The sequence below is a fragment of the Arachis ipaensis genome, chromosome B7 (assembly GCF_059453495.1).
Source record: "Arachis ipaensis isolate K30076 ecotype BB chromosome B7, ASM5945349v1, whole genome shotgun sequence".
In the NCBI taxonomy this organism is placed as follows: domain Eukaryota; kingdom Viridiplantae; phylum Streptophyta; class Magnoliopsida; order Fabales; family Fabaceae; genus Arachis; species Arachis ipaensis.
The window spans coordinates 62,223,895-62,234,590 of NC_142442.1; the positions used below are offsets into that span (position 1 = coordinate 62,223,895).

At 39.4% G+C, this 10,696-nt stretch overlaps 1 non-coding gene across 1 annotated transcript; it reads right to left on the reverse strand.

Annotated features, from left to right (window-relative positions):
• Nucleotides 1-8,823: 8,823 nt before the first annotated feature.
• On the reverse strand, nucleotides 8,824-8,930 carry LOC148552792 (small nucleolar RNA R71). Its single transcript, XR_015893388.1, has one exon. It is a non-coding gene; the product is annotated as a small nucleolar RNA R71 (small nucleolar RNA).
• Nucleotides 8,931-10,696: the final 1,766 nt, after the last annotated feature.

The following is a 10,696-nucleotide window of genomic DNA, read 5'->3' on the forward strand; positions in this document are numbered from 1 at the left end:
ACAAGGCATGAAGTCTCAGGATAAAACTACACTGGATGGTGCTATTAATGGTTCTATGAAAAAGTACAAGACCGTAGATGAAGCATGGCAACTGATCAGCGACTTAGCTGAGTCTACTAAGAATCACAGGCACAGGCATGGCCACTCAAAAGCTGTTGCAGAGGTTTCCTCTAGCATTGAAACTACTGCTCTTACACAGAGTATATGTGAAATGACCAACCTACTGAAGCAAATGCAGTTGAACCAACAACAACAAACTCAGCCTCACCCGCTACAATAGAGCCAACAGTTAGTCCCACAAAGAGTATGTGGAATCTGTGCTGATTATAGTCATTATACTGATGAATGTCCGCAGCTCCAACAAGAAGACAACACTGTGGCAGCTACTCATAACTTCTATGACCGCCCGAATCAAGGATACAATCAACAAGGCGGCAATTACAACCAAGGTGGAAACTATAACCAAGGATGGCAAGACAACTCCAACCAAGGTTGGAGGGACAATTCCAACCATGGCTGGAAGGACAACTATAACAGAGGAGGCAAAGATAACAATGGAAACTAGAGGTGGAATAACAAAAACAGACAGTAGAATCAGAACCAGCCTTACAGAGCACCTCACCTAAGACAATCTCAAGGATTCCAACATAACGAACAACAAGTTCTTTAGATCACCTATCCTAATTCCTCATCAAATGACGAGATGCTTCATTCTCTTGCACAAGGACAACAAGACATGCAGACACAGCTGAACTCTACTTTAAATGGTCTGAATGCCACTTTACAAGCTCTCACCTCCAGGATAGATGCATTACCTAATTCCACTAACCAACCTTTAAGCTCCAATGGAATTCCTTCTCAACCCTTACCTAACCCCAATGGTGGCATCAATGCCATCACCTTCAGGTCTGGAACTACACTGCCAAAGAGGAACCATGAGGAGCCAAGCCCAATAGTACACGCCCCAACTGAGGATGTGATAGAAGTAGAAGATGCTGAAATGGAAGATGCTGAAGAAGAAGATAAGGAACAAGACATAATTGAATAAGAAGCAGTTCAACCAAGGAACAGAGAACCAAAGGAAGATGAAGCTGTACAGGATGCCATCCCTATCCCTTTTCCACACTTTGCAAAGAAATCCAGAAAGCAGATGGAACTTGATCCCAAAATGGTAGAAATATTCAAAAAGGTTGACGTAACTGTTCCCCTTTTTTATGTCATTCAGCAGGTACCTAAATACGCAAAGTTTCTAAAGGATTTATGCATTCATAAAGATAAAATTAATGAGTTAGAAACTATTCCTTTAGGTGGTTCTATATCTGCTTTAATGGGAGGTATACCTAAAAAATGTAGTGATCCAGGTCCATGCATGGTTAACTGTACCATTGGAGGTGTAATATTTTCTAATTGCATGTGTGACTTAGGAGCATGTGTTAGTATAATGCCATTGTTTATATATGATACTTTGAGGCTCCCTCCCTTAAAAAGGTCGGCAGCTCGTTTTGTGTTAGCAGATAAAAGCATTATTACAGTAGTTGGAATTGCTGAAGATGTATTAGTGAGCATTAAAAGGCTCACATTTCCTATTGACTTCTATATCCTGGAACTGCCCCCTAATGACTCAGGCAGACCATCATCAATCCTGCTTGGAAGACTATTCCTGAAGACTTCAAAGTTCAAGTTGGATGCATTCTCAGAAACTTACTCCTTTGAGATAGATGGCAAAACAGTGAGTTTCAGTTTAAATGAAGCTATGAAGCACCCTCCAGAAGATCATTCTATCTTCCAGTGCAACATCATTGATGAAACTATAGCTAAAGTTCACCAAGAAGAAATAGAAGAGGAGCACATGGAGCAAGGTCCAAGTGTAGGGACATCCTCTAAACATAATGAAGACCCTTTGCCATTATCACTAGCCCCGAATGGTCCAGAGCCTAGCCAAGAGCCTAAATCATAATTGAAGTCCCTTCCTCCACACCTCAAGTATGCTTACCTTGAGGATAATCAGAAGTTTCCAGTTATCATTGCAAGGGAACTCACTTCTCAACAAGAAGAGCAACTGCTCAGTGTGTTGAGAAAACATAAGAAAGTAACTGGATGGAGCTTGGCGGATATAGTAGGCATCAGCCCTCAAGTTTGTGAACACAGAATATTCTTAGAAGAGGGAGCAAAGCCTGTCCATCAGCCTCAAAGAAGATTAAATCCCACCATCTTAGAAGTTGTCAAGAAGGAAGTAACCAGACTACTTGAAGCAGATATCATTTACCCCGTCTCAGATAGTGAATGGGTCAGTCTAGTACAAGTGGTGCATAAGAAGTCTGGAGTCACAACAATAAAGAATGAGCATGGAGAGCTCCTGACAACTATAGTACAGAATTCATGGAGAGTTTGCATTTACTATAGGCGTCTCAACCAAGCCACTCGCAAGGATCACTACCCCTTGCCATTCATTGATCAAATGCTTGATCGCCTGTCAGGCAAATCCCATTATTGCTTTTTAGATGGTTATACAGGCTACTTTCAAATTCATATAGCTCCTGAAGATCAGGAGAAGACTACTTTTACATGTCCCTTTAGAACGTATGCTTATAAAATAATGCCTTTTGGCTTATGTAATGCACCTGCTACTTTCCAAAGATGCATGATGAGTATCTTTTCAGATCTTATTGAGAACTGTATGGAAGTTTTTATGGATGATTTTAGCGTATATGGTGATTCATTTAGCCTTTGCTTGGATAGTTTATCTAGAGTATTAGACAGGTGTGTAAGTACAAACCTTGTATTAAATTTTGAAAAATGTCACTTTATGGTAAAACAAGGAATTGTACTAGGACATGTTGTGTCTAATACTGGTATTTCTGTAGATCCAGCAAAGGTAGATGTCATTTCTAGTTTACCTTACCCCTCCTCTGTGAGGGAAGTCCGATCGTTCCTTGGCCACGCAGGTTTTTACAGGAGATTCATTAAGGACTTCAGTAAGGTAGCATTGCCTTTATCCAGATTGCTACAGAAGGATATTGAGTTCGAATTCAGTGAAGATTGCATGCAAGTGTTTGATAAGCTAGAGATCGCCCTGACTCAAGCTCCAATTGTGAGAGGACCAGACTGGAGCCAGCCATTTGAAATTATGTGTGAAGCCTCCAACCATGCAGTAGGAGTGGCGCTGGCTCAGCGCAAAGGTAAAGACACTTTTGTAATTGCTTACTGATGAGCGGATAATTTATACGCTTTTTGGCATTATTTTTAGTATGTTTTTAGTATATTTTAGTTAGTTTTTATTATGTTTTTATTAGTTTTTATTCAAAAATAACATTTCTGGACTTCATTATGAGTTTGTGTGTTTTTCTGTGATTTCAGATATTTTCTGGCTGAAATTGAGGGACTTGAGCAAAAATCTGATTCAGAGGCTGAAAAAGGACTGCAGATGCTGTTGGATTCTGACCTATCTGCACTTAAAGTGGATTTTCTGGAGCTACAGAAGCCCAATTGGCGCTCTCTCAATTGCGTTGCAAAGTAGACATCCTGAGCATTCCAGAAATATATAATAATCCATACTTTGCTTGAGATTTGATGGCCCAAACTGGCGTTCCAAGTCAGCATAAAAATTCTGGCGTCAAAACGCCAAAACTGGCATAAAAGCTGGAGTTAAATGCCCAAACTGGCACAAAAGCTGGCGTTTAACTCCAAGAAAAGTCTCTACATGTGAAAGCTTCAATGCTCATCCCAAGCAGACACCAAGTGGGCCCGGAAGTGGATTCTGCATCATTTACTCATTTCTGTAAACCCTAGGCTACTAGTTTTCTATAAATAGGACCTTTTGCTATTGTATTTGGACACCTCATGTCACTTTACACGTTTTATATTGTATTCTCTACGGCGTGAGTCTCTAAACCCCATGGTTGGGGGTGAGGAGCTCTGCTATGTCTCGATGAATTAATGCAATTACTACTGTTTTCCATTCTATCACGCTTGTTTCTATTCTAAGATATTCACTCGCACTTCAACTTGATGAATGTGATGATCCGTGACACTCATCATTATTCTCACCTATGAACGCGTGCCTGACAATCACCTCCGTTCTATTTGTAATAGCTTGAGTGCGTATCTCTTGGGTTTCTAATCTAAGATTAAAACCTTCGTGGTATAGGCTAGAATTATTAGCGGCCATTCCTGAGATCCGGAAAGTCTAAACCTTGTCTGTGGTATTCTGAGTAAGATCTGGGAAGGGATGCTGTGGCGAGCTTCAAACTCACGAGTGCTAGGCATAGTGACAGACGCAAAAGGATCAATGGATCCTATTCCAACATGAGTGAGAATCGACAGATGATTAGCCGTGCGGTGACAGCGCATTTGGACTATTTTCACTGAGAGGACGGATGGTAGCCATTGACAACGGTGATCTACCAATATACAGCTTGCCATGGAAGGAGCCTTGCGTGCATGAAGAAGAAGACAGTAGGAAAGCAGAGATTCAGAAGATAGAGCATCTCCAAAACCTCAACATGTTCTCCATTACTGCAAAACAAGTATTTATTTCATGTTTTTTTACTTTTTACAATTAAATCTGAGAATTATTGATATCCTGACTAAGAGTTACAAGATAACCATAGCTTGCTTCAAGACGACAATCTCCGTGGGATCGACCCTTACTCACGTAAGGTATTACTTGAACGACCCAGTGCACTTGCTGGTTAGTTGTGCGGAATTGCAAAAGTGTGATTGTGATTTCGTGCACCAAGTTGTTGGCGCCGTTGCCGGGGATTGTTCAAGTTTGGACAACTGACGGTTTATCTTGTTGCTTAGATTAGGAATAATTTATTTTTGTTGGTTTAGAGTTACTAAATTTGAGTCTTTTATTTGAGTTTAGTTTCATATTTTAAGTTTGGTGTCAATTGCATGCTTTTATTTTCTTTCAATTTTTCGAATTTGCATGTTCTTAGTTCTTTCTTGATTTTTAAAAATTCTAAGTTTGGTGTCTTCTTTGTGTTTTCCTTTAAATTTTGAAAATTTGTGTTTGATTTTCAAAAAATTTTAAGTTTGGTGTCCTTTGTGATTTTATTTACTTAAAATTTTTAAAAATTTGTTCTTGGTGTTCATCTCGATCTTCAAAGTGTTCTTGATGTTCATCTTGACATTCAAAGTTTTCTTGTTTGTTCTCTTTGTTTTGATCTAAAATTTCTAAGTTTAGTGTCATTTTGTTGTTTTTCTCTTTCCTCATCAAAATTCAAAAATTAAAAAAATATCTTTTCCTTATTTTACATTAAATTAGTCAAAGATTTTCAAAATCATATCTTTTTTTTAGTCAAGTCAAAATTCTAATTTCAAAAATTGATCTTTTCAAATCTTTTTCAAAAATCAAATCTTTTTAATTTCTTCAATCATATCTTTTTTTTAATTGCAATCATATCTTCTCAATCATATTTTTTTAAAATAATTTTTAATCATATATTTCTGATTGCTAATTCCAAAATCTTTTAATCAATTAATTAATTTAGTTGTCAATTTGCTTTTATATCATTTTTTTCTAATTTTTGAAACTTTTATTTTATCTTCCATTTATTTTGTTTTATTTTATTCGGTTACTTTTAATTAAATAAAACAAAAAAATTCAAAAATATAATTTAATTGTAATTCATATCAATTCCCTTTTCTCCATCATGGACATAAGTGGAAATGAACAGTCCAGAAGGATGATGCCAGGGCATTTTGGCCAGTTTCACTGACCTTTTCTTTATGGTTTTAGGGTAGTTTCATGCACTTTCTTAGGAAATAAGCAAGTTTTGGGTAGAATTTTACTTACATCTTGATTCAAGCTAACATTGTGATTTTTATATGAATTCATGAGAATTATGCATGAATTGAATGACAAATTGGATGATGCATGTCTCATAACTTGGACTAGAACTTTGATGCACTTTATTGCTTGATTTCAGGACAAAGGAAGCAAGGAAGAACCACGTTAGCAGCCACGTTAGTCTAACTAACGTGACCTCTAACGTGGAAGGGGAGCTAGCTTGCAATGTTAATGAGAAAAGTAATCGCCAATAACATCCTCGAAGCCATCATAGCCCACGTTAATTGCCACGTTAACTACATTAACGTGGTAGTTAACGTGGAAGAAGAAAATGAAGCCAACGTTAGTGACACTCACCTTTGTCACTAATGTTGGACCAAGCTCATATTAGCCACGTTAAGAGCCACGTTAACTCAGTTAACGTGGACTCTAAAGTGGGGAAACAAAAGAATGACCAACGTTAGTGACACTCACCTTTGTCACTAACATTGAGCTAAGCCACTTTAAGCCACGTTAGTTGCCACGTTAACTCAGTTAACGTGGACTCTAACGTGGAGGGAGCAAAGAATCGCCAACGTTAACTCCCATGTTAACTACATTAAAGTGGAAGCTAACGTGAGTAAAAGGGATGATGAGCCAACATTAGTGACACTCACCTTTGTCACTAACGTTGGAGATGGATAGCAATACCACGTTAGAAGCCACGTTAACCTAGTTAACGTGAACTCAAACGTGGGAAGTAGGGGCATTTTGGAACGTTAGTGACAAAGGTAAGTGTCACTAACGTTCTCGAAGATATGGCAAGCCTACGTTAAAGGTCACGTTAGCCACACTAACGTGAACTCTAACATAGGGAGAAAGGAGGATTCTCAACGTTATTGGAAAAAGTAAGTCCCAATAACGTGTGCGAAGGACCAAGAGGCAACGTTAGTGGTCACGTTGATGCCACTAACGTTGAAGTTAACGTGGAGCACCCTTGGGTTAGGAACGTTAGTGAAAAAGGTGATTGTCACTAACGTTCTCGAACCCACACTTTCACTTAACGTTAACGCCACTAACGTCCTAAGCTAGAATCCCTGCCTACTTCACACTTTCTCTCTGCAAGTAAAGCTAAGCCCACTGAAGAAGATAACTGCTTCAACTCAAGATCCAAATGCCCATATCCAAGACTTGAAGAGCCAACTAGAAGATCAGAAGAATAGTATAAATAGGGAGAGCTTTGAACTAGAAAGGAGCTTTTTGCATTATTAGAATTACTCTCTGTATTTTACTTTCTCTGCAACTTTTAGTTTAATTTTCAGAATGTACTCTCCATCTATGCTTTTCATTCCCAGAGCTATAAACAACTAAACCCCTTTCATTGGGTTAGGGAGCTCTGTTGTAATTTGATGGATCAATAATAGTTTTCATTATCCTTCTTCTCTCTTTTCTCTTGATTTTACTAGAAAGCTTTCAATATTCATCCAATTGAGTAGTTATCTTGGAAAAGAAGCTATTCATACTTGGATTTCTTCTGAACCTTGGAAGAGGAATGAAGAGATCATGCTAGAATTGCTTTCTCATGTTGGACTAAATTGGGGTTTTGGCAGATATGGTGGCATATAATTCTCCCAATACTTTGATTTGGAAATACATGTGGTATAATCAGTGACCACACTTCATCTCTTCTCATGAGCAATTAGACCAAGGAATTGGCTATTGATCTGATTTGAGAGATTGAATTACCAAGGAATTGGAATTCAATCACTTAAGATTGCCAAGGAGATCAATGAATGCATTAATTGAGGAAGAGATGAAAATGAACTTGATCCGGAGAATGCAATATCTCCTAAGCCCAATGAACTCCTCATTTCTGATCTTACCCATTCTCTTTACTTTCTGCTATTTACTTTCATGCTAAACTCCCCTTCCCCATTTAAGATTCTGCAATTTACCTTCCGTCATTTATTTTCTGCAATTTACTTTCCCGCCATTTAATTTCCTGCAATTCTCAACCCAAATTCTGCTTAGCTCAACTAGAACATTCTTCCAATTAAAGTTGCTTGACCAATCAATCCATGTGGGATTCGACCTCACTCTATTGTGAGTTTTTACTTGACGACAATTCGGTATACTTGCCAAGGGAGATTTGTTAAAGGACAAGTTTCCGTGCATCAATTTTATGGCGCCGTTGCCGGGGATTGATTTTGTATCAACAATGATTAAATTGGTGGATAACTAGATTGAGCATTTGTTTTTATTTTGTTTGATTTAAGTTCATTTGAGTAATTTACTTTCTGTTCAGTTATTTTCTTCCCTTTCCCCTACCCATTTTTCTTAGTTGTTTACAATTCAGTCACCAACCCACTAACTGTTTGATATATTGCATCACTCACACTAACATCATTTTTGTAGAAATTACTATCTGCATCTATCTTTCTTACTTTTGCCTTGTTGGTTGTATGACAGGTAGAAGAAGCGGGGCTTCAACTTCCTTTGATTCTGAACCTGAGAGGACCTTCCTTAGATTAAGGAGGGAAGCAAGAGGAAAGAGAGTAGTTGGTGGTGAGGAAGAGGAGGAGTACTTTGAACTAGATATGGATGAGAATATGGAGAACCATCATGAAGAAGAGGCTCACAACCATGGCCGAGAAGGTCCAGCACATCAGGCTGGGCAAGAGAGAAGAGTTCTGGGTTCTTACATCAATCCAAACCCAGGAAACTATGGAAGTAGCATCCAACGGCTAACCATACATGCCAACAACTTTGAACTAAAGCCACAGCTCATCACCCTTGTTCAGAACAATTGTTCGTTCAGAGGAAGTGTCCAAGAAGACCCCAATCAACATCTAACCACCTTCCTGACGATATGCGATACTGTGAAGTCTAATGGTGTTCATCCTGACACTTATAGACTACTTCTGTTCCCTTTCTCACTCAAGGACAAAGCATCTAAATGGCTGGAATCCTTTCCAAAGGAGAGTTTAGCAACCTGGGAAGATGTGGTAAACAAATTCTTAGCAAGATTCTATCCTCCTCAATGGATCAACAGGTTGAGAGCTGAGGTACAAACCTTTAGGTAGCAAGATGGTGAGACTCTATATGAAGCATGGGAGAGGTTTAAGGACCTAACAAGAAGATGCCCGCCAGATATGTTCAATGAATGGGTACAGTTGCACATTTTCTATGAAGATCTTTCATATGAATCAAAGAAGGCAGTAGACCACTCATCCGGGGGATCTCTGAACAAGAAGAAGACCATTGAAGAAGCCATAGATGTCATTGAGACTGTAGCTGAGAATGACTATTTCTATGCTTCTGAAAGAGGCAACACTAGAGGAGTGATGGAGTTGAACAACGTGGATGTACTGCTAGCTCAAAACAAGATGATTACCAAGCAATTAGCTGACCTCACCAAGAAGATGGAGAGGAATCAAGTGGCAGCAATCACCACTTCAGCAGCAACTCAAGAAGGAGTGAATGAAGAGGCAGAGGGTGAATCATGGTTGGAGGAACCACCCAAACTTTGGGTGGAGAAATCAACAGGATCAAGGCCAAGATCAGAGACGCCACAACCCCAGCAACAATGCAACTCACTAACATTCTACACAGAGATCATATCAGCACCCACCTAACAACACACCTCAACATCCATACCAAAGTCAAAATGGCCCTTCTCACCCCTCCAATCTCAACTCACCATTATCTGAAGATAGACTCTCCAGGATTGAAACCCTAGTTGAAGGCATATGCAAGGAAATCCAAGATAGTAAGATGTTCCGAGAGGAAGTGCGATCTAACCTGCAAAATCAAGATGCTGCCATCAAGAAACTTGAGACATAAATTGGCTACCTATTCCAGCAAGCTCCTGGCCATGACCTTTGCAGCAACATTGAGTCAAGGCCAAGGGAGGAGTGTCAAGCTATCACCCTCAGAAGTGGAAAGGAATTAAAGGAGACTTCCAAGCGACCACAAGAGAAAGATTCAGTTGAAAAGAAGGAGGAACAAGATGAAGTTCAAGTCCCCACCTCCAACTCACATAAAAAGGAAGGAGAGCTGAAGCCATATGTTCCGAAAGTCCCATATCCTCAACAACTGAAGAAGAAGGGGGATGACAGCCAGTTCTCCAGATTTTTAGAAATCTTCAAGAAACTACAGATTAACATACCCTTTGCTGAAGCAATAGAGCAAATGCCGCTCTATGCCAAGTTCTTGAAGGAGTTGATGACCAAGAAGAGAAGTTGGAAGAACAACGATACTGTGATACTGACTAAAGAATGTAGTGCCATCATCCAGCATAAATTACCCTGAAATTGAAGGATCCTGGGAGCTTCCAAATTCCTTGTATTATAAGAGAAATAACAGTGGAAAAGGCTCTATGTGATTTAGGAGCCATCATAAATCTGATGTCTATAGCTATGATGAGGAAAATGAGGATTGAGGAGGCCAAACCAACAAAAGTGGCCTTACAACTGGTAGACCGATCATTCAAGTTTCCTCACGGCATAGTGGAAGACTTGCTAGTGAAGGTAGGAGACTTTATCTTTCCAGAAGACTTTGTAATGTTGGACATGAAGGAAGGAGCTAAGGCTTCTATCATCTTGGGCAGACTGTTCTTAGCTACTGCCGGAGCTGTCATCGATGTCCAAAAGGGTGAACTTACCCTTAGACTACACAATGAAACAATGATGATCAATGTGTTCAAGGCCATGAACTACCCACAGGAACCATTGGGAGAATGTATGAGGTTGGACTCACTGGAAGATGTGGTACAAGAGACTTTTGAGGAAGAAGAACTTGAGGAGTTAACAGAAGAGGAGGAATCAGCATCAAGCGAAGAAGCTGCAACAGCTGAGGTTCAGGTTCAGGGCACAATAGAGGAGAAGAATGAAAAGAAAGAAGCACCCAAACTTGAACTAAAGG